The sequence below is a fragment of the Dinoponera quadriceps genome, unplaced genomic scaffold, assembly GCF_001313825.1.
Source record: "Dinoponera quadriceps isolate SergipeBrazil2010 unplaced genomic scaffold, ASM131382v1 scaffold4681, whole genome shotgun sequence".
Lineage (NCBI taxonomy): Eukaryota > Metazoa > Arthropoda > Insecta > Hymenoptera > Formicidae > Dinoponera > Dinoponera quadriceps.
The window spans coordinates 1,018,072-1,043,778 of NW_014561157.1; the positions used below are offsets into that span (position 1 = coordinate 1,018,072).

The following is a 25,707-nucleotide window of genomic DNA, read 5'->3' on the forward strand; positions in this document are numbered from 1 at the left end:
GGGGGGGGGGGGGAGAAAACACGACGGCCGCTCTCCGGGTGCGATTCCAATAATGTCGCGCCATGCCCAGCCGTGTTTACCGATTCGGAATCGCGACTTGCGCGCGTACGTGCACGAATGCATTAGCCGTGCGAAATCGCGACGCGTATAACAAGAGTCCTGTGATGCGCACGATGAAAACCAACGCCGGTCCGTTTGAATATGCATGCGTGTCGGTGGACGCAATATCCGAACGACTACTACTCCGAGTACAAGTGTGAGTACACACAACCGGGTGGCTCGTAAAGCCGCGTCTCGTCCGGTGGTGTCCGCCGAGTTAGAGCGGGGCGCGCCTTTCCCCCCGCTTTTCCTCTCGCTGAGAGCGATCGCCGTACGCGCTTCGCGTACGCGCTTTATCGACGTTGCGCGTTGATTCGCGTCGCCGCGGTGATTTAGCGAACGACTCGGCGCGACAATATCGAGCCGACCGACGTCGCCGTGGGAGCGAGCGTGACGCGATTCGTATGCGACGGGCGTGTTTGCGGCGTTCCTTTCGAACGATCAGCGAGGAAGAATCTCGAGCGCGCGCGCGGACAGAGACGGATCGAGAGAGAAAGAGGGGTTCATCAGATCCTCCAAGAGTATACACGCCCTCGCAAAGTTTCGCCGTCCGTCTCGACGGAACGACTGTTTACAGTGGGGAAAATCCCATGCACGCATCTGGATTTCCGCCAAATGTCTTTATTACCGCAATATTGCACCGGTGCGTCGCGCGCCGTGGATGTCGGCGACTCTTGCCAATCGCGTAGAAGTGTGGAAGTTCTCCACGCGGATACTTCGTATTTCGACGGCCGGACGAAGGTAGATTCCGCGAGGATAAAATACGCGGGAGTGCGGTCGCGGGTATGCGAGCCGCCGCCGGGAGCTTTAACGCTCGCATCCAGCCTTGATGCATTTCGAGGGTTGCGCGCAATGCCGCAAACGATCGTGCGGTGCGGCGGCTTATATTTCATAAGAGCCGAAACCAACGCGTCTGCGTGCCGTAGCTCACGTGTGCGTGGAATAGCGAATAGCCGTGCTGTAATCTAAGCGCCGCTGATAATAAATTTGCGACCGTCGGTCCACCCTGTTCCCGTTTCCCGAGCCTGAAACGCCCGCGGATGTTTCGACAAAAATTCAGATGACCTCGGAGGCTCCGCGGGAAATATCGTGGTAATTTGCCGCGGGGACACGCACGCAGTAAGAAATAGAATGCGAATGTTTTATTCTTTTTCACACGTGGCCCAGAAAATCCGCTCTAAATTTCAAGTCGAAATAGCCCGCTCGTCTTCGCGTCGTTTTGTTACTTCACGAATTGAAAATGAATCGACACTATCGCATTTTCTTCCAACACACGACGTTGATTATTTTGACTTGAATTATTTCTAATAATAATATTTAGTCTTGGTAAATTTTATTATTATTATGTCGTTATGTCAAAGTTTGATTGTTTCAGAACTCGTGCAGTGGAAAATTCGGTGCAAAATTGACGTATTTATAATGCAAAATGTAACAAATGCTACTTTCACGCCAAAAAGTTGATTTACCACTTTTCGGCTCGGTGCGTCTGATCGAGTCCGCTGCAGGTAAAAAGCAATGATCCTATTTCGCGATACGCGCTCAATAGCGAGACACGAATCGACGAAATAACATATGCCTTGCTGGTTCGTGCTTTCTCCACCGAGAGCTGGTAATTATAGCTTATCAGCATAGCACATCGGTGCTGTTCTAAGGACTATCATCACGGTAAATCGCGTCGTTCCCCAATCTGAGGCCGACCCGGTGATATTGACTACGATAACACGACCCTGTCTCTCCGGCGACCTTAGCTTATGCTAAACCACGGAACCGGCATTAATCGGGTATCTTCGGAGTTATCACCCCGAACGATAATTACCATTTACGGGAGGCGTTCACGCGTGACGGCGCTGTCACGCGTGCATCGCATCAGCTCACGCTGCGCGCCCCTGCCGCGTGCGCGCTCCGTTCCGGAGCTATCGAGCGCTCAAGGATTATCGGCTAATTATCGCAATGTACTCCGACGGTGTATTGACGGTGATGAATCAGGTATTGGCAACTTATTACTCGTCGCGGTAATGTCCCGTATTGATCCATCAGCTGTGCAAACCGATGCGCAAAATCATGTTTGCATTGCGCACACACACGCACGCGCGCGGACGGGCGAAGCGCACAAACTCTCGCGCGCGCGCGCATCACGGGCATTAAATATGTATCTGAACGCCGAGCGGTGTTTGTCGATAAAATTGCTGGTTCATGAATGCCGGCGAATCATGCCGAGAGCCTGATGGCGCGCGTATGGAGATGAGTAAATTTTCGGCTCGTCGCAAACAATCGGAACGCGCGCCGCTAACTAGCGGAGACATCCCGCGATTTCGCGGACCCGAGTCAAATTATACATATCGCGGACGCACGAGTTAACTCGATAATTGCAGCCGGTAATTGGACGTCGTGGGGTTTCCTCTTGCCGTGGAGACGCGTCGCTTACGATCAGCGGCAAGTTTGGTAATCGCAGAGGTGCGTTCGAGCTGAAACCTGCGATCACGCGCGAGCTGTGTCTCGGTTTTGATGCGAGGGAGTTTACAGAAACTATGTATAACCGAGACCAACCTCTTTTCCCGGCGAGTCTTTAATCCGGCCGTAATTACGGCAGCTGCTCGATGTCGCGAGTTTAACCCTTAGCTGACACACGGGGTTAAAAGTATCCCAGAGTGTTTCTGAACGCAAATTTTTCATAGCTGCGCGCCAAATTTGGTTCTGTGGCGTCACCTAGTATTAATCGAGGCATGACCCAATATTGATAAATAAAACAATTATACACATTTTTTCTCGCTGGGGTCCAAAATACCCCCCCTATAGCACGTACGTTATTATTTTGACGTGTGTCAGCTAAGGGTTAAGAGTTCTCCCGAATTAAGTCCCAAACGTGCGAGTAGACGTGCGAGACGACAAAATGACACCTCGTTTAATTTCCAGCGACTTTCTTCTCGTGTTGATAGAAATACTATTATCTACACGTCTGTGAAGTTAGAAAACGATCGGCGGTTCGGAAGCTGAGACATTCGCAACTAAAGATCAAACTTTTCACATTCCTTGAGATTAACGTCCTATTTTTTCTAACACATTTGAAGTTTTAATGAAAAAACTACTATGGCATTAAGGGTATAGTTTATGGAAACATTATACGAAAATTTCAGAATTGTTGGAAATTTCATTTTGATAATATAGGAAATTTACAATTTATAGTAATACTCACGTTATATGTGCACATATTTCAATATTTATATACCATTTTCTATCGTGTGTGCACCCCTCTTAATTCAACTGATGTATAAATAAAACATTAATAAGAAAAATAAAAAAATAAATAATATTTCCATGCTAGTAATATTGTGTATGTCTATCTTAATTTCGCGCTCAAAATTAACATTTATTACTTAGATAGTTAAGTAAAGTTATGGGAAAGTATTTATTTCAGTAAGTAACAAACTTATGCTCTTGTACATCGCCACTGAAAATCTAACACTCTACGGACCAACTACCTCAAGGCAGTCTTAAATCGAGCCCAACCTCTGCCAAGAGAGAAAGGGAGTTATTTAATATTAAAACTATATACATGTTACGCGAAACAGAGCGGTGGTGTAAACTGGCATTGAGAAAAAGATCGTCTCTTAAATTTTTCCATTTTTTTTTTTTCGGCCGAACTATGCTCCGCCTAGATTCGTGAATATCTTCTTACAGCTTCCATGTTAACTCTAGCTGCTTTGTTAAACTTATTTTATGCAACTAGATTTCCCCCGGATATAAACTATAACACGTAACTGTCACAAAACAGCATCATGAATATCAAACTCATGAAAATTCATATGCTAATATTGTTGCGAGAGGACTTAAGGGTGCCATATACGTGGTCTGTTGCCAGAAAATTTGACGCTACAAAACGAGATAACGTACATCATATAGATATTAGACCGCGAAAGGTGACTTTCGCCGTTTTAACAATTTATCGATTATCACGCTAATGTCCCTTTAACAACCGCCAATGCGTCCTAACGATCGCTAGTATCAATAAGTAGTATCAATAAATTATTCTTTGTACATTATTCAGAGTTCCAATCTCGAAAACAATGCTACGAAAATCGCTAACGGTTACAATCGGGCATTGCGCACTTGTGCAAACGATTTCTACATTGTGCTTTCAACTGAACATTAAAATGAAAATATCTTCCCGAGAAGAGACGAATAGCTGTGCGGAAAAATAAAATCGCACTTTCTCCCGTCCGCGATATCATTCTGGGTACCGCAAACGTAACGTCACAAGAAATTCAATCAACCCTTCAGCCAACGCAAATCTTTCTGAGTGAAGTACGCGCGCGCGCGCAAAAGAAAAACAATTTGCTAATCCGTTTTAATAATTAGTTGAATACGTGAATGGAGTTTTAATTAGAAAAAAAATCCCCCTACGGCGTACTTCCCGCTCTCGATTTCTTTGTGCAACGAGGAAAAACGGAGGAACGAATGGATCCTTCATGCTTCGCGTATATATACTCTTATGTGGTAATTACTGCACTCTTATACGCCCCTGACCGCTAACCAAAGTTAGTTAAGCTCTCTTGAGACTGCACGAGGCTGTACTTCATGACGAGCGAGCGTGCGAAATAGATAGATAAATAGAGAAAGATAGAGAGAGAGAGAGAGAGGGAGGGGTGCGAGGGTGCATTCTGCGAAAATAATAACGCGCTTTATCGTCGCAACAATCGGTGCTACAGTTGCCGTGCGATAATCGACATCGAGATTCATTACCGGTTTGCGTAACGAGCCCCGATCACGCGATCGACCGGCCCATTACGACCGCAAGAAGAAAGACTTAGCGCAATAATGCGTGTACGCGGATACGCGAGATCGAATTGGAGAAACACGATCGCAATCGTGCGCCTCTCGCGCGTCCGAATTGCCGTGTTATCGGCGATTCTCGCATCGGTCGATCTCTCCACCTTTTACATGGAGCCAATTAAAAAGACGCAGGTGCAAGAATTCTGAGAACACGCGCGCTCTGTCATTTTTTTTCTTTCTCTCTCTCCTTTTTCTCTGGGCGATATTATATTTTTTCTTTTCTTCTCTCTCCCCCTCCATTATTTTATTTTATTTCTCTTCTTCTGTACACTTGGCTTTTCCGCAGGGGCAATTAGCGGCCCGTGCCTTTATGGCGTGTTTTATGGCCGACGTTCAATGATCCATTCTACGGGGCGGATATGTACGGGGATTCGGTAATCCGAGGGTTAAGATGCTCCTTTTTCGACCGGGCCCGCCGCGATCCGCCTCGTGTGCCAAGTTCTAAATCCTTTAACTCCATTACGCGGCGAAGTGAATAGCTCTTACTATTTTTCCTGGCAACGATTTCCGCTGAGCCTCCCACTCCGATTTGATAGAGAAGTTCATTCGGTACCGACGGTAAATTGAGTTCGTACCGTCCGCCGCATATTTTAAGCGTTTCGCGCGTATATATAATACGAAATTCGTCCCGGCGAAATTATACCGGAGAGACTCCGCCTCGACTACCGGCGGGGAATCGTGACGTCGTAATAATCGTCATAATCGTTACGTCGTCATCGCGTGCGCTCGCGATATATGTCCGAATATAAGATTCAATAACAGTGATTCATCGCTACCGGTGAGGGCGGAACTAAATATAAATCGCAGATTAAAGCAACGTGAAGTCCAGAAGGAAGGAAGAAAACGCTCGAGGGAGAAGGCGTGGAGTATCAGCGGGAGGTTAGCAGGCTTAGTTATTATGCAAAAGGCAGAAATTGAAAGATGGATAAGCGGAAGGCGAAGGACGTATATTTCCAACGAGCCGTCGATCGAGGCGTAATGAGGCTAACGACGCGCTTTACGCGCCGAAAGACGGAGCGCATGTTGTTTACTACTCGAGCACCGTAATCGCTTGCGCGCGCGCGACGGTACGACGATGACTATTTAAGCACTCGCGCCAACGTGCGGATACCCACAATAGCCCATTTCGCGAGGTTTAATCTCATTCGGGCATTTCGCGTGCAATATGCGCGCGGAATTATGCGCGCCGGCGATGCGGCGCGATAGGGGAAGCCGCCTGTTGCGAGAGACGCGTGTAGACAAAGTCCGCCGGCGAACAATGCGCTTTTGAAATATATATCGAACGACGCGCGGTATCTATCAATCGTCGGGACGCCACACACACACACGTTTGCTATAATACGCGCGATACATACACACGCGCTGTATGATTTAATAACGGCGCGCACTCAACGCCGCGGCACGCGGTATCTCGCTCGCTCGATCTCGTCGGCGAAATACGTTTCTTGAGTCGTCGTCGTCGTCGTCCTCGTTGCCATCATCTGAATTAAAAACGCGACCGCATTCTCGAGCCGATAAGACGGATGCGATAATTCGTAATTTTATTGCAACGCGCGAGCGCAGAAATAAATTGCGCTCGATACGAGCCTCGCGTCTTGGTCCCTTTTATATAGAAGCCGTCCAATTATAGTTTCCTCACGTAGAGCGCGCTGATTAAATCGAACACAGTCGCGAAGATCGCTTAGTGAGCGTTTTAACGTGTTTTGTTTGAAACATTACACAGCCGCACGGAGTGTTTAATTAATCCGCTCGTTTTTGCATATACGCACTCGGCTCCGGCGGGGAAGAAAGAGAAATTGAAATAATTACTCATTCAGAATATTTTAATCCATTTTCTTTAAAGAGGGAAAGTCGCTGTTGCCACGTATCACATTGTTAATTAATTCATGTTAAATTTCTATTTTGCTCGTAGTAGCGCCGGGCCAACAGGTAGCGATAATTCTCTTGGGAGGAAGTCCGCTCTGCGGGCATAATTATATTAATTAAATTATTAATATGAATATATACGCGTTTCCTATTGTCTCTCGCGACGCGGATTCCTGCATTTCCAGTTTATCTTTTTACGAAATGTGTATCGCGCTTTTAATAGCACGAGCTGTATCTTCTCTCAGATAAGGCCGGTATTTGCCAATAAAGATGAAGCAAACGTTATTATCTTAAAAGGATGCTAATACGAAGGGAAATTTTTTGAGACGAGGAAATGTTAGAAGATACCCGACCTATCGGAAAGAAGCATCTCATTTGCAAGAGAAAAGATTCTCAATATAAAGGAGAACTGTTTTCACGACCTTTTCACAGAATTTGCAGTCCGACACTGAATATACAGGGTGTTTACAAAATGACGGTGAATAACGCAAAGGTGAAAAGTATAAATGCGCGGTTGTATTTGTGCGTTTCGTTTAAAAAAGATACATGTACTTGGAAGTAATTTTAAAAATATGGGATCAAGTTCCTCGCTACCGATTCATGGCGTCATTTTACACAGAGAGATAAGAAACGAACACGCTGCAATATCGCAGTTCCCTATCCTATTTGCCAAAACTGAAGTGTCTTGTCTGCAGTTTCCGGTAATTATGAGCCGGGAGTAATCTCGGTAACTATGCAAACACGAGGGATCCGAAATACGCGCGTATATGCAAAACGGAAGCGTACGTCCGAAGATCAGAAGAGGATCGCCTTGAAACGCGCTCCTCGGGACGCACGTGCGCGCATCCGTGCGGAAAAATATGACAACTCCTCGACGGGTTAAATAGCGTCGGGCGAGCGAGATGTGTATCACGCAGGAACGGCGCGTAAAATGTGATTTTCTGAAAAATGACTCCGACGTCGGATCCTCTCAGTCAGGTGGGGAGTATTGTTCCTCGACGCAGACAGGCGAGGCCGGCGACTAAACGCGCCGCGGCGAACGGGCTAAATGGGACCTGACAGGCAACCGTCGCGGAACAGAGCGGAACCGCAAGAGGGGTTAATCCGTCTCGTTTCGCACCGGAACGTTTCCTCCGTCGGCGAGAATGGCCCCGTCGAGAAGCGAAGTGACCCGACGAGAGACGAATAGAGATAGGTGGATGGACGGAGAGAGAAAGAGAGTCCCGGTCGCGCCGTGCGGGCGAAAACGCGCGTGCGGTGAACCTCCGTGTCTCCGGCGCCGCGCGCGGTATATTCGTCTCGGGCGAAAATTGCGGCGGCGGCGGCACCGGTATTCAGAAACTGTTACCAATAGCAATATTCGTTGCCGCGTCGGTGAAATTCGTTGCTGAGTCAGCCGTAAAATGGACCCGGGGCGAGCGGGCGGGCGCGGCGATGGCAATGTGCCCGCGCGAGAACGACGTGAGCGCAATTTCGCGAAAATTCGCCGGAATTACGCGCGTGTTCCTGTCCCCTCTCCCCCCCCCCGGCCACTTCTGCCTCCCCCCGCGCCACTTTTCTCTCCCGTTACTTCGCTCTTTTGTTTTCTCTCTTTCTTTTTTTTACTTTGTTTTTTTACCTTCCGCGTGCACGTGCGCGCGGAAAGGTACGAGCGAGCAATTTCGCGCGCGTTATTCGCGAGCTCGCGCGTAAACGGACGACCGCGCGCGAGCGGACGCATTTCGCCGGTCGCGGCACGCGCGTTTGTTTTCATTCCCGTCGCTCCGCGGGGGGTGCATCGGTTATCAATATTTTAAAGGCGACCGCGAAGCATTGCGCGCGCGCGCATCTCAACGGGGAATTTTTAAAGGCGTTACTGGCGCTGTGCGCGTTGTTGCGCGCCTGTCTCAGAGCGTCTGCGAGCGATTATCATGCGAACAAGCGCTTTCGGCACGAGGAGGTACAGCGAGGCAATTCGCTCGGCGTTCTCCGGGAAACGCTCCTCGACGAGACAACTCGTTCTCGTCCGAAATCGCTCGGGTCGCCTTCCGATTGCTCGAATTAAATCTCGAGAGGCCGCATTATCGACTATCCCTGCTGCGAAACTATTTAGCTGAGAATTTTTCGGACAGCCACGGCTGTTTTCGTGGTCCTGGATAGAAATTCAGGGGACGTCGAGTCGATCGTTCCGATGAAGACTTTTTCATGTTTCAAACATAGCTGAGCTGAAACTTGTGCAATTTAATATACGTTTACGTAAAGCAACGAAATCATATTTGTATGTTCATAGCCATTCACATAGGAGCGTATCAATGATGGAGTCGGTCCATTTGCCGAGTTCGCCTCATGCAAATGCTGAATTGGCATAAATATGGCATAAATATATTACAACTGAAATGTAAATGCGCATCAGCACCGCGAATACCCGCCTCTTGAAACGACTCCGGACAAATGCGACTACTTGGCAAATATTCGGCGAATGTAAATGTGTCGCGTTTGTGTGTTACGATGAATTTCGCCGCACACAATGTCGTACACAATTAAAATTAAAACATCGCCGTGTCGACACACATTATTATTCATGTACGTGTTCGCGCGAGAGTCGTATCGGTTTGACGAATATTTACCGAGTAAACGCATCATTTGAAGGCGGCCTTTCGCAACGCAAACACATAAAGATACGCGAGCAGCTTCTGCTTCCTGGCAGTGTAAACATAAGTACACGTGTACGACTGCCAGCTTCTAGCAAAGCAAAGACATAAAACTGCGGAAACGATTGCGAGAGTGTTAATGTCGTTCGAAGAGAGGGAAGAAAAGGACAAGCAAATAATTCCGGCACAAACACCGGTGAGAAGGAGAATGAAAGAATATAGTTTCGTTTCGGAAACTGCCGGAATCGAGCGGTTTCTCATTCATGGAGAAAATTTCGAATTAAATTCCGAATAAAATTCCATTGTGTTTCACTTCTCAAATTTAATTCGCTTTTATTTAAGTACCATCCATTTTATTCGTTTCTAATTTGACCCAACACACTTCGTGTTTAGAGCAATACGCTCGCTCGTTTTCGAAGCTCTGCACAAAACGGTGGCTTCTCCAAATAATTCGTTCTTCGTCACGAAATGACCGTTCTCTTTCCTAACCTATCGAGATACCTCGGGTGTCAACTCCGGGTGTATCGTGCACGATCATAACCGAAAGTTGCGATTAATAAGAGATCAAGTTTCTTGCTTGTTCATACCTGTTATCCAGCGGTTTAGCGTGTGTAAATGCGTAGAGTTCTCTCTCTCTCTCTCTCTCTCTTCCCTATTAGTGTCGGTCCACGATAGGTGTTTTAAGCCTTAAGAAATTGACCAATCACAATCGAATTATCGAAGAATAATCAATAGTGATTGGTCAATTTTTTTAAGGCTTAAGATTTAAAATACCTATTGTGGACCGACACTTATAGAACGTCCGAAGCGGCCTTGAGTAGATATCGTCGCGAGGTCAAGCACGAGCGTGGCCGTGTGCGCTTCTCCTTCTCGTCGCGTTCTTTTCTTTTTTCCGCCTACGCGCTGTCACGCTCGACAGTCAGTCAAAAATGGCGACCGAGCCGCTGCGTCGCGGCCGGACCTCGGAAAACGGCGACGCCGATCGGCCGACGAACGAGCGTGCAACGCGCATCAATGACCGAAGCGGGACAATGCTCGCGGCCTCGTATGTCGCCTCGTGAATCCGTCGCGAGTGTATCGCCTTTCTCCGCGAGTTCTCTCCTGTTGACGGCCGCGGATCGATCCACGAATCGATGACGTATTTGCGAGATACTTCACGCGTCCAACAGCGCGAACCTAACCTAAACATCTTCGCGGTGAAAGAGATACCACGATCGTGACTCGTCGTTCAAAGTTCATTCTCGTCGATTCTTCCCATGCCCGAACAGCAGACGTTCGGTTTTCGAGTCCGTGTAGAGAAAGATACACACGCGGTGAGACAGAGAGAGAGAGAGAGAGAGAAAGACCCAGTCGAGCCAGGTAGGACAAGTGGGCCCCTTTTTGAGAGCACGGGCGGGCAATCGTGTGGGAGGCGGTTATACACGCGCTCACCGCGAGTGGTGCCTTTTGTTCGTTTTTACGCGTTGTAAATAGAGGGTTCCGCGCGTCGTTGGTTTCTTATCGTCGTACGTATTTAGACGTTTTGCCCGTATGTTCGCACACCGTTGTGTTCGTCCGCTGCTTTTTACACATCACGCTCGGTCGGCCGTGTAAACGGCGCTTAAGAGCTATTTATAACGAAGTGAAAACAGTAGAGCCTGTTTACCTGCGTCTCCGGAAGAATTATTACTCGCGATTCTCACTGGTGCAGTCGGTGCTCCTCGCGAAGATCTTTCTCTCTCTCTCTCTCTCTCTCTCTGTATCCGTCGGCAGCTACTGTGTGCTTATACGCGCGCGTGTGAATGCATGTGTGTATGTGTGTGGGGAACCGCATATCTTCTTGATTTCGTGACTCGAATCTTACGTACAGATCGGCGTACGATATGCGTGAAACGGAAAGATTTCCGAAAATAGAGAATCGATCTCTCTCATGTCGAAATAACCGTTCGCCCATTCTCGCTTTACACGTAGTGTTTATATTGTTGATCCAGTTGGCTAAATAATTAGCCTATTCTTTTTAGCTGAACTGCTGAACTGGTGCAATAAGTTGAAATGAGAAAACATATACTTGTCTCGCTTCAACTTATTGCACTAGTTCAGCGGTGCAGTTAAAAAGAACAGGTCATATGACTCTCGATTAAAATCGGGAAACTTTTACTCAAAAATTCGATTGTAAAGTATCCGATTTCTCCGTCATTTGATAACGGAGTTTCTTTGCTCTTTATAACGATTCATTGAAAATACATTCGCGTGGAAATGTATATACTCAGAGAGAGAAGCAGTCGTAGGAAGTAAAAGCTAGCTGCGGTAGTGTGTCTTTGAAATGTGTCTTTGAAACAGGGACTGCTAATGTCGTTGCTATCGCAGCTGAATTGATTAGCTCTTTATATTTAGGCGAGAAATATTAGTTAGATCGCGCATACAATAGTGCTAAAATTATATTTATATTCCCAGTTAGGAATTTATTGCTTCTTTCTTAACGGAAGCTGTCCCTAAGATGTTACTGCGTGCTAATTTTGCTAGAAATTTAGTTATTTATTTGGTTTTTTTATTTTATTTTAATACTATATCGTATCTGATAAACATGCTCAAGCACTGATAAACTCGAACTTGAGTCTTCTGAATAGTCAATCACTTTAGATACTACACCACTTTGTCGATTGATATAAACATATTTCGTATTGTCTATATATGATATGACTAGAAAGGGAGGGAGAGAGAGAGAAAGAGAGCACAACTAACTAACCTTAACTATTCACGCTAACAATTTCAGCTAATAAACTTGTACCTAACAGCCAACTTTTAGCAATGATAACAAAGTCCGAACTAATTAATGAGATTTAGCTGCTATTACTAAATCATTTCTCGGATACTTTACACATCCGTCAACGCATCATCATATTTTTACGTCTTATTTAACGTTCTATTATAATGTACACCATGCTCAAACATTCTTACGGAACCAATTGTAAAACGTTCAATTTGTGGTTATCTGATATTTATTTTTAATTACAGTAGGCTGGATTTTCTCTTGAGAATGAGTTCACGTGTAATGGCTTCTTTTCACCGGTATATTTTTAACATTCCGACAAAGACACGACGGTTCAATATGTACATCCGTGCGGAGCGGTCGGAAAGAGATAGGCAAGAGAGAAGGGCGTGAGAGAGGGGGGGGGGGAGAAAGAGAAAAAGGAACATCGCGCGGTCGATGCGCGAGAGACACGTTCATTAGCTGCTGTCGTTTCCCCTTTAAGCGAGACGTCCGTCGATTAAGCGTGCTGTTTTAAGAATGGGGCCTCCCTCCGCGTCGATAGAGCGTCGCTCGTTCGCCCCCGAGCGAGAACGGCTCGGCTCGAGTACCCGCTGCGAGGCAAATCCGATCGTCGGATAGAGCACTCGCGGTCGCGCCCCTCCTCCCCCCTCGCCTAGCATCGAGCACCGGCTACGCACGTACGTACGTCTACCGATAATGCCGGCGATTGTGCTAGGAGTGGCAGTCGTGTAATAAAGTCGCCCGTAATCGCGGGCTAACGGCCGCTCGCTCGCCCGACGACGTTGATTGTCCCGATTGTACGTCGCACCTCGCCGTGCCCGCAGTTGCGCGTTATTAAATTCGGTATCGTGCCCGAAGTACGGCGAAGCCACGCCGTATATATAACAGTCACGCGTACTCGCGCGCCTGTATACAGAGTGTCCCGGAATCGGCGACCGTAATTTTCCTTCTTGATAATGGGGCAAGTTTCTCCGGCCGATTCGATTACGCGAGGCGGACTTGGATGCGACTCGGGCGAAAAAAATACTTAGCACGCGCGTCACGGACGGAGTACAACTGTGCTTGGAAACTGTACTTGGAGCGATGGAACAGTCGCAAGCAGTCGTCGGGCGGATCTCTGTGATCTTAACGACGGATTCGTGGATCGATCCGCGGTCGATCGCGCACGCTCGAGTCTCTGAACGTGTCGAAGGTTCGCGGAGTCGCAGAATTCGGAGTCGGGAACGTTGAGCTGTGCGACGGGACACCCTGTATACACAGAGGTGTGCGCGAACGTTAAGGTATAAATTTTCACCTGAACGAAACACGCGAATTTATAGTCGCTCTCTCGGTGGCGATATATCGCGAATTCTTCCGCGTGACGCGGTTTTTTCTTTCCTCCGTTTTTTCTTTTTCGATAAAAAAGAACCAAATGTAATTACATAGACTGCGGCGGAGAACGAACCGCATTGTACTATTGCACGACTGCCATTAATTAGCGCTCCGGTATATCGCCGCTTGATATTATGTAAAATAATGGAAATGAGTAACTACGCGCGCTGATTAAATTACAAGCGATTGTCGCGTAACTGAGTTAACTTTAATTACGGAATCAACGGCTATTTAACGAGATTTCGTCTCTCGCGCGTCGAGTCGCGCCCGCTGATGCGACGACATTGTGAGAGCAATAAGCGCCGATGATTCATGAGGTCGAATTCCGCGCCGCGTTCCTCGCCCCCGGCCGCCTCTCGCTTAGCATTGTTACATCCACTGTCTTGTTGACAACTAACAGCGGCTGACTAATTATCCCGAGTTAATGACTACCAATCACCGAAAATGGTGGATTAATCCTTAACGAAGTTGACAATTAATCGTGGCCACCCATTCCGCACCAGCGCGCGCGCGCACACACACGCGTACATGCCACACGTACATACACAATCTGCACAAGTGCGGAACGCGAACGAGATTGGCGAAAGGTTAGGCACTCTCGTCGATCGATAATCGCGATCGAAAGGACGATCGACGTCGAGTGCAGTACGTAATAGTAGCTCGGGTCCGCGTTTCCGTGTCTCCTCACGCGAATTCAAACAACAGGAATGTGGACATACCTATTAGGTTGCGCACGTGACTTCACGCAGGACACGTGTCCGTTTGACAAAATGAACGGGACATCGGAAGGGGTTAGCCGTTACGAGACGGATCGATGTTCGCAGTCCGCCGTGCGACGGATGACGCGGTAATCACGAGGCCCCACGTGCGTGACGGTTTGGAGTGATGGTTAAAGAGCGATCTGTCGCGGATTCCGCGTAAAGCGGCCGATCCCGTTCATCCCGCCTGTTCCGCGAGATGATGCTCGATGGAAGAGGATCGTGCGAGTCGCCTACGCACCGGACGCCACGGAGCGACGCTGTGAAGTCAGCCGGTCTGAGGATGCGTCGTCGCGGCGCGTACATCCAGGGCTGCGCGGCGCGGATTTTGAACTCGGTGAGTAATTTCGCCCTCGGTTTTGCCGATCGTTAATGACCCTTTCGGTCCAGCTGGAAACTGCGGGCTGTACACGCGTGCTTAGGACAGCTTTGCGATACGCGGCTTTCAGCCTTCTTAAATATTTCGACCGAAGATTTCGGACAATTTTCCGAATAATAAATTCCCATTTTATAAATTTTGACGATGTTAACCAAAGATATTCGCTGGACGCATGCGTGTGTCACACACACGTCGATATCACATTCACCGAATGCATATGTGAATTCATAACGCACGCTGATTGGATTTACTGAATGCGTATATGGGTTCATAGCACCGAAAGGATTAATCGTATCAGTATCGAAGGGATAGGAGCGAACAGGGAGGGGCGGACAATCCTTTTTGCATTCATTATTTATTACCAATGTGTCGAAAAAATTGCATTTTTCCTCTTTTTGTTTCGGGGATGAGGGGAAAAATTATGTAACAGTTTGGTGGCATCTCCTTTCTCTCTCTCTCTCTCTCTCTCTCTCTTTTTGTTGCGGTATAATAATATTTTTTTGTAAATTGTCGGTAGAGTCGAAAGGAAATTGCTGTACGAGAAAATGTGGTTTTATGTAATGGACACAATATACTCGCTCTTTCACCCTCCTCCCTTAGTACTCGCGCTGTTACGTAATACACCGGACTATTGCAAAGGTTAACCTGATATCTGCCACCCACATGGCTCTTAAATTGAGACAGAGAGTGGACTTCTCTTATTTAATGCAAGCAGGTTAAGTCGATTAATCAATGAAACCAGAAATTCGCTAAAACTATTCGCAGCTCTAGCAGCTGAACTCGACAGACACTTAAAAATTTCAATTGTCCGCTAGAAACATTTATAATAGTTCGTAGAAAAATATCCGAATCCATTTATTCGCGTTTAACGCGCGCTTTCATTCAGCGTCTGCGCTCGAATTAATCAGAAACGGACTTGCCTCGTGAAAAAAAAAATCCCGCCCGGCTTGCGAAAAATTCATTACTTTACCTAATTCCTGTCCCTTGAAGGATATTCCGAGTCCAAAAATGGTGGACATGAAGCACGTAGCACGGAGATCTCGACGAAATGAGAAACGCGACATCGCGACGACGTCTGTCGCGGACGTTTCGCACGTCGACACGCGGACTCGCTCGACGTTGCTCGCTCGAAAACGGGCACTTCCTTTTTACACGTCGTCCGTTCGGAACGCATGACGTGCGAACCGGAATGCGATTATTCGCGATACGCGCAACCGGTCCGACAAAGGGTCGCGAGGAGAAGGTCAACTTGACCCACCCTAGGTCTCATCGGCCGCGTACACGGGGCGCCTCCGCGAGAGAGAAATAAAGCTACAATGCGCACATGCCCGCTCGAGATCGATATGTTTACACGGCCGGGGGTTACGTAAACGCGACGGAAGTTCGTTGACTCCGCTCATCCCGAGGCTTCGCGTTTCCTCGGGACCTAACCTCGATTTACGGGCCTACCTTTCTGTACTTTGCGAGTCGTCCTGTTCGAGAGTACCGAAGCCGGAGTAATTTCGATCAACGGCGCTACTGACACGGATGGAAATGTGCCGATCCCGTCGTCGGCTTCATCCCGTTGCCGCGAATAAACAGAAAAGGTCAATTCTCGCGTCTTGGTAGCGCCGAAATTAGACCGGGACTGTATTCCCGTGAAATCGCACAGGAATTAGTGGAAGCATACGAAATGTTTCACACGAATGTTTATATCATTACTCGTACTGGTATTCGTGTTAATGTAAGTATTACCGATAAATTTGAGACGACGAGATGCTAAATCATGAATATAGATAAGGATAAACGTAGCGAAACGCACAAGGGTAAATTCGACTCGACTGACTTATGATAACCCAAACATTATGAATAATCACCAGTTGCCAATTATCCCACGAATATTTGTTCAACGTTAAAAATGACGAAAGTAGGTTATTACATTAGGCAATACTGGTGTCGTCGTGAGATAAAAGAAGGTATTTAAACGTCGGACCGTTCCTCGAAATTACGCCATGCCGCAAAGGGTTAAAGTCGATTCGCGTGCAAATTCGCTTCGCCGATAATCGAATGACGACACAGTCCATTGGAAAATTACGGCAATTACAGAAATTACGGAAATTAAATGAACCATTTATTTCGAAAATGGCGAAAGTCGGGCGTTAAATCGCAATAAAATTAAACAATTTACAAATTAGTGAAGTACACAAATTGATGCATCATACGGCGTGGTTTATTAGAAACAAGTTAACACGGTGCTATGATAATGATACATATGAAATTTTACGAAGAGAAAATTTTGCTTAACCAAAAACCATTTCTTCCTTTCTTAAGGTCGCCGAAGCATTATCGATGTTTTGTTTAAGCGGAGTCCCGTACACTTTTTTTTCCTTCTGTCGCTTTCTTTCTTTTTTTTTTTTTTTTTTACGTGGTCCAGAACACGGCGGTATCTCTCGGCATTCTCGAGCATTCCGTTTCTTCAGCCACACCGCTCTTCGGCAATTCGCTTTAATTTTGTGGATCCAAGAAGATCAACGTCGCGAGTTACGGAAATTGAAATAAGCCCGAGCGCGATGTTAGTCGTATCGCCGATATGCGGCGCGGAATCTCCGCCCGGAAAGAAGATATATTCAAATGTATGCAGACTTTGTGCGCGGAGTTCCGAGATGCAAATATTTATACTAGAGTGAATTTACAATCCGACGGCGTTAATTATGCTTTCTCGCAGTCCCCGCTGGAATTGAATACCGGTAGCGGAATGGCCGCCGGCGGGCTATACTTCGTCTCGCCCGGAACAATTATCCGAGATAACTTTTTAAGAAATGCGAGCGTTACTTAGTAAGAAGTGCGATTTTACACTCGCGCCTGGTCATTTGTCGCCTTGCACGGCCTCGCCTCCCCTCATTTTTCACACCTCGATAGCCGTGCTCTCCGAACAGAGCACTTCCGTTACAAATCACATCCCCGGAAGGTGTCGCTATGACCTTTGCGAGGCAAATTAACGCTAATAATATAAGAGAGCGAGCTGCTCCTAATTTACAGCGGGATTTTCGCGAGGATGTAAATGACGCTTAACACGACCAGTCGCTCACGCTTGCATTAAGGCACCCCCCATGAAATTAGTACTAACGAATGCATATTTCCGCCGATAAATATTTGCCGCTGATTATTCCGCGCGCGAAAATGCCGGGGAAAGGTTTACGGCGCCGCTCGCTACCTGAAATACCGAGAATCGATCGTCGTCTCGTGAGCGCCGGCAATATCGGACTCTCACAGGCAGAAACGCTGATTCCGTTTGCAATCAGCCTCCGGTCGAATGCGTCGGCTTACAAGTCAATTAGGCCGTATTCTTGCCGGAGACCTCGGGAATCACTTTGAATATTGCTTCGCAATTAACCGCGGCCGGCCATTGAGGAGTAATAGCGCGCACTCCCCGGCGTTACGACTTCCACCTGCACGAGCGAGCTGCACCGCGCGGCTGCCTTCATTCATTGCTCCGCCGTCAAGATACGCGCGATGCAGAACCACGCTTAACGCGCATTACAGCGCAGCCGGTATTATTCTTGCATTTGATGCGAGCCGCGGCGTAACAAATCGCCATCGCGGCGATTTGTCACGACCTGAGAGATCGCATCGGCATCATCGATCACGTGACCGATAGAGAGGGCTGATTTTTCGCACGAGAGTGCAAGTTGACCCCCGAGAGAAGAACGAGAAACGGACGGAAAGGAAAGAGGAACGGACGCCGATAGTCTTACAAATCGAATCACAAATGGCTACGTCGCTCCGTGGCGTTTGTACGCTCTAAAGTGCAATCCGGTGTATCATCACTGAGAAATAGTCAACTAGCGGTCGGTTATATCATCAGTTACAAGTATAGCACTACGAAAGTTTGTTAATAGCAGCAATTGCCTTCATCGGGGAAATTCAATTGCGAAACAGTGAGAAAAGGAATATTGTTTACAACATCTTTTTTATTATGTGAATCCCACTCTTAAAATATTGTCAGTAATTTTGCCTGAGATATTCGTAATTATGTTTAACTGATTTCATTTATATTGTATTTGAAAGACACGCTTATTTTGATGGGACTTGAGAACTCGAAATTTCTAGTTCTTGAGTCCGCTACCATGAAAATTAGGCCAAATACGACGTACGATTGAATGTATACACGATATGTACATATATTTCTGCTACAGGAAACGTAACAGTGATTTGCGGCGGTGAATCTTTCACTGGCCAGTCAGTGAGACATAAGATAAGAGAAACTAAGTGGAAGCGTTTCCACAAAAAATTAATGAATACTCACTGATTATTGGCACAGTACTCTTTCTCGGATTCAATCAATAATATTTTCTCTGATTCTACTTGAGGGGATCTTGGAGTCATCTTGTTCTATTCTTAGTACGCAAATTTCACAGCGCTATACTCGTTACCGGCTGCACGGAATTAAAAATCCTCTTACACGATTATAACACATACGTTAATGCAAGTGAGGTTGACTTTATTCGAAAACTGAAAAAAAAATAATTATATAATTATTTAATTATAATAAATATTATATAATTATATAATTATTATAATTATAATATATATATATAATTATATAAATATCATATAATTATATATATATTATAATTAAAATAATTATATAATTCGTTAACTTTTTTCGTCTTTCGAACAAAGTCAACCGTCCTCGCTTGCATTAACATATGTATTATAATTAATGCAGGAGGATTTTTAATTCCGTGCAGCCGGCAACGAGTATAGTACCAAGAAATTTCTGCGGTAAAACAAGACTACTTCGGGTTCTCCCCCTTAAGAAAGCACGCTTATAAAAACCGAGGCGAGGTGAGAAGCGGTCTCATAAGTTTGGTTATCTCCCGATTCAATCTTGTTATATCAACATGCGACGGGATATTCGTGTTAAAATCACGATTCAGAACGACATGCGTTCGTAGTACACGATAGTAACTCGCTCGAATCGGCGAACATCGAGCGTGTGTAAAAATTCCGCGTGACGTGTGAGCGAACGTGGGGAAAAACTCGACCCTCGATGTCCGTTCCTTCGCGAGCGGAGATATGCACTCGTCCGCTCGAGGAGCCGGACGAGAAAAGAACGCGCGGGTTCTCGCGCAACGTCGTTTTGATTATAAGCGGACGAGCTGCTGACAGAGTACACTCGGTAGCGACACTGAAGCGGTACTCACCGGTCAGCGGAGTGCGATCTCCTCGAAGGATGCGTTCGCTCGCGGCTCCGTATTATACCGATGCGATTACGAGGCCAGTCAGCGATGTTGCACGGTGATCACGCGTCCGTCGTCGGCTGTTTTTCCCTTGTCAACTCGGCGATGGAAGATACGACTCGCTGGGATGATCGGCAGGCCATCACCACCCGAGATTCACCAGGCCGAAATTCCCCGACGCGAAGCGACTCGACTCGGATCTTCTTCTGCCGGAAACAACAATTCGCGCTTTCTCATCTCATTTTCGTCGTCGTTGCGACGCGTCGTACGCACTACGCGCTCTCTCCCGCGGATCGTTCGTTCATCTTGCGTGCGACGACGACACAGCTACCGCCGAGGACGAAGTTGTTGTAGGGCCAGCGAGCGCTCGTCGAGAGGCGTGATTACGTGGCAGTCGACAGCATGCGGGATACGAGGTGAGCCCTGCGAGGAAAGATCGCGCGTTTCACATAGTGTGCATGCCGCGACGGCATAAAGATATCGATCGGCCGCGTTATCACGCGCTAGCGATCGCTTCAGTCCGGACACTGAAAGGTCAGAGTTATCGCGTGGATCCGACAACGAATCGGAGATGCTGGGTCGTGGAACGTGAGAACCCCCACCACTTAATTTCGCGGGATGCCACTACCGCGTGCGTAACATACATCTGTGTAGCCAAGCGAGCCTTCGTTCGGCTATATGTATACGTTACGCGTGTGTATATATAGTGGCATTTGCGTGTATATGAAGTGGCGGAACTTCTCACGTCCCACAACCTGGCGTCCCTGCAACGAAAGGCCGTAGCAGAACGACTGGCCTGTAATTTCAAAGAGGTTTGAGGTAATGGCGCGTAAGAAAAGAACATAAATTTACACATATATAATGTACTATTTTTAATTTATATTTTTAATACCTTCGAAACATGAGATTTTGACGAAAAATTACTGTGACATTAAAGACCAATATACAGATAGAAATTCCAGAATAATTGGCCGTTTTATTTTAGAATTACGGCGATATAAAATTCATAATTTATAATAATATTCGAAATACACATGTATATATTTAAACATTAATGTAGCTCTTTCTATTGTTTCTGCATCTCTGTTAGAGCAACTGATGCTTAAATATAACCTTAATAGGGAAAACAAAAAGTTATAATATTCGTATTTGTAATATTGTGTATGTGTATATATTTATCCCAATTTCATTTCAAATTAATATTCATTATTTAAATAATGAAAGAAATGTACAGAAACGTAATTTTGCTCGATAAATATGAAATTTATGGCTGGCCCCTTTGATGCTCAAGATGCGCTGAAAAGACGACACTGAGTCTTATATCCTCCTTAAGAAAATGTTTCATACTCTAAATGCTTGTCTAAATCATCAGTTTTAACATTTTTCTTATTATGTAGCGATTTGTCATCAATCACAAACAGAGCGGCTTTTTAGTTTAAGACTGCGGACCTAAGACGGTTATTGCGCGTTATTTAAGATAAAGGCTTGAGGCATAAAACACGAACTGACAAGTCAGCCATTCTGCTAAGTCTCCGAACCGCGAAAATTCTCTCGCTCGCGCTTCGGTCAATCACTTTCGGATTTCGGCGTCCCCGCGGTTACGCCTCCGACTCTCGGGCCCCCCGATTTATACGTCGAAGAAGCTTCCCGAGGGAGACACTTTACGAGTCCCAGAAATTGTGCAAAATCCGATCTCGCGTCCCGTAAGGCCGTAAAATCGGGGCTGCGCACGACTTTTTCGGGGCCCCAAGGAAGATTGTCCTCGCGAAGGGCTGTGTGAATGCGCCTCGCTCCCAAACGAAACGGTCCGCGCGACGACGACTCCAATTCGGGCCCCGAACGATTTCATTCGGCTAGCAGCCGGAGCGGCGGTCATAACGCCGAAGAGGGACGATACTCCCGTCCATGTCGCTTTTATTGTAATTATTTACGACGCGCGTAAATTTTATCGCGCGGCGGAGAGCGATCGCGAGAATGCGCCGTTAAGTTTTTACTGCCGCGGGCCCCGCTACGTGCATTTTGTACGTGTGGCGCACGCATACACGCGTGTGAATGCGTATCGCGCACATTGGCGGCGAACGGACGGACGAACGAACGAATGAGCAGGCGAACAGCGCACGCACAATGATGTCTAAGCGGACAAAAGCTTTCGGGAGAGTCCATCTGGAAAATATTTCATTGTGCTTATATAATCTGAACTTGTGTTGCTTTTAGTAACAAGTAACGGTGGAAACGTGGCAAATTTTAGATTTTTATATTGTAGGAAATTATATATGAATTTAATTAAATATATTTTCGCGCGCATCGCGATCGAAGTGATCGTTTCGGTCTATGGCGTTATTACAAATTGAAAGATGAAAAATTCATATTTTTCGGAAACACCGTGAATATATAATAATAATAATAACAATAATACTGGTTACGCCGATGAATCGGCCGGAAACGAGAAACTCCGATATAACGTTCGGGAGAAAAATTACAATGCTATGAAATTCTTCGAGTTTCACCTGACTTGTGTGTGCAGTTTTATCGCGACGAGATGTGGAAACTTGCGTTATCAAAGCGAGCCACACAACGAAATGCTTTGCGCCGACGCTTAATGTTTCTCTTTTCGAGGCACGTGAATATGACGGAATTGCGAGCAATTTTGCCTGCGAGATTCCTCTCAGGCCACCACCAACTACGGTACAGATGGACAGAGATAGACGGATGCGCAGCGAGCACACGACTCGTGAAGCGGTTATAAAAGCACGAGACACTCATTCGCGTACGTCGTTGCGTAACGCGTCGGCCAAGGGCCTGTATACACGCACGGTTACGTCATTGCGCGGCCCGTCACCGCCGTCGTCACCGTCGTCATCGTCATCGTTCCGCGTATTATTGTATAAGGGCGACGCGACGACACCGATCCCGCGATAGAGAGCGCACCACCTGTTACACGCACTTCGCTATTTACAAGCAACAACGTGCACCCGGAATATTTACCGGAATATTTACATATTCATTATCCCCCCCCCCCTCCGCGCGCGTTTCACCTCGAACGTCGTATCTCAGGTCGATCGAACCGCGGCCGCGAGAGATCATTCTCCTTCGGACGGACGGACGGACTGGAGAATCCGTTCTCCTCTCGACGCTGCACACGCGCCCACATAGCATTCGCTCGCCTGTAATTCATTAGCGTAATTGAAGCGACGCGCCCGCGTTCGCGCTCATGCGCGCAATTAACGCGAGTCCCGCAATTGAAATATTTCATTTTGTATGCGAGCTATATTACTCGCTTTATGGTCTGACCGAGCGAGGAGAGAGAGAGAGAGAGAGTCGCGTGTATATACGGCTATACATTACAACGACTTGGTAATATAACGCCGCTACCGCGAACCACCGCCGGCCGTAATAGAAAGGTATTGTCATATGTAAATTCACATTACGCGATAACGCGATGATACCTTGATATCAGCTTCCTGTTTTATGAGCCGAATCCACGTAAGGACCGTTAAAACATCCCGCTTAATGGACGCCACCCGAAAATAGTCGGCTTTCCTCAGCCGACGCCGTGTAAAACGAACGGCGATGAATCATTCGCGAGTACACGCGCCGGTCCGCGTGCTCGCCAACTGAATTACACACCCGGTTGCACTCGAGGCGTGTACTTTAAAGCGGATCGAAGTGCCATTTTGTAAATAACGTCTGGTTTAACTTTATCGACAGTTTCAAGGATCTCTCGTAATTATTTTTCGCGTTATACCTGCGCAGTTTTCTCCTCGTATCACGCGTTTCACCCTTTTTGCTTGCGACTTTACGGAAAATTTGCCGATTGTCGTGTCTATTTTACGATTCTCCCGCCGTTTTCTGCGTTTCTCTTGGCACTTGGGTCAGTTTTAAAGTCGCACCTCAGACATAATTGAAAATCATAAGAGGCTATCATTTCGCAAATATCTACGAGAGTTTCGAAACTTTCGCTGTGAGATTTTCGAGCGAACTACGATACTTAGGTTTTTTTCTCGTGTGTTCTTTTATTAAGACGAACACACTTGTTACATTACATAAATATATTCAGTTTTACGTATGTAGCTCCTTATGATTTATTACAAAAACGTTTGTAGTGGTTCACATATACGTGAACGTTGCAAGCGACATTGAACGGGAACAATTGTATTTCCTGCATAACCAAGAGAGGCGATGTGAAACGCGAATAAAACTTATATATCGGAGCTTCTCACTGTATTTCATTATACGAACTCATTCAGCGATTACTCGATCCTCGTTGACAAAGAACATGTACGTTTCTCTCTGGAGCTATAATAGGAAATTCTTCTCGCGACGTGTTCAACAGGTCGTAACCGAGACGAATTTTTACGGTTCGTTTCGATGCGTCGATGAGATTGAGGGTACAAGACAATGAGAATCTTTATTATTTATCATTCGCGAACACACAGATAGATAGAAGACATTTAGTTTACAAGTTCGTGACGTATACTTCTAGCCGAACACTCATATTCGAGACACAGGAAGTGGCTTTTATATAATAAATATTGGTAGATTTCTTAATTTCTCTCCATTAGCAACTTGTTAAGTAAATTAAATTTAAAAAATGTTTCATTATACTGCAAGTTGTTTTTACAGTATAAAATATCATGACATTTTCTGCAGAAACAAGTTCTCAGGAGGCTATTTCTCGATTCTGACGTAAAGATCTTTGGTTCCTCTGGTATAAAAGCCATCCCTGTAGACGCATGCATTCATGTTACAAGGATACATCGAGGGCATCGGTTACATCATCGTTTCGTATTCACATCGCACATTTAGCGTGAAATCTGTGTGGTCGTCATCCCACGATGCGTTACATCGAATAGAATCTTCGCATTATATACATAAAACTTAGGATCGAACACTTAGCGGTGAACGCGACGCTAAGAGAGAGAGTGTCGTAAATTGGAAAAGGTCCAAATATCGACGAGTTGAAAAGACCAAACGCGATGTATACCCCGAAAGGGTATCTCAACAGCGGAAGATTCCGTTCTTCTCTCTGAAAATTTCACGTCGCAAGAGCGCCGTTTAACAGTGTGTCGCGCGTAGTGTACAACTCCATCGAAACTTTCCGCGTTTCCGATACTCGGCACTCGGGGACCCTTTGCAACTCACGGGCAGCAATCAATCAGCGGCACGTGCACGGAGAATTATCGATAAAGGTTACAGATCGTCGGACGATAACACCACCAACGTGCATACATATACATCGATCATCTCAAATAGAGCAGTTATACACCAACAATTGCGTGCAAGCTTGTGAACGAGTACGTAAGAACGATTATGCACAACATCGACAAAATCTCCTGCGAGCGAGCCGAGCCGGGACAGCGCGCGTATCAGGCTTTGACGTACCCTCGCGGGTCCTGTCATCCGCCGACGCGCTGATCGCCGACATGAACAACCGCGAAGCAAGGCGCGCTCGCAGCGACACGCAGGACGTGGGCTGCGCGTACAGGTTTACGTATCACGCAATCCAAAAGAAAGAATCAAATGATCATTCGATTTACCGTCGTCGTTCGGAACAACCCTCGCGGTCGTGCATAGCATCACGTTCGAGCATCGCTATCTTCTCTCCCTGTCCGCAAGTTCCCCTCCCAGCCACCCTCTATCACCCCCACTCGCCTCAGTCCGTCTCCCGCTTTCTCTCCCTCTCTATCCCTCCCTCCTCCCCGCGCTCCCTCTCGCTCTAACGCTCTTCCTGCCCGTGGCAGGCGTCCCGGCACTTCTCTCTCTCTCTCTTCCTCCCTCCCTCCCTCCCTCCCTTGTCCAT

The 25,707-nt window shown here is 46.8% G+C and overlaps 1 protein-coding gene across 1 annotated transcript in view; it reads right to left on the reverse strand.

Moving 5' to 3' along the window:
* Positions 1-25,515, reverse strand: part of LOC106750906 (melatonin receptor type 1A-like) — a 180,880-nt gene extending 155,365 nt beyond the window's left edge. Inside the window, exons 1-2 of the mRNA XM_014631538.1 lie at positions 25,445-25,515; positions 19,872-20,330 (exon numbers count right to left, since the gene is read on the reverse strand). The gene's annotated coding sequence lies outside the window, so the exon portion shown is untranslated. The remainder of the gene's footprint in view (positions 1-19,871; positions 20,331-25,444) is intronic.
* Positions 25,516-25,707: the final 192 nt, after the last annotated feature.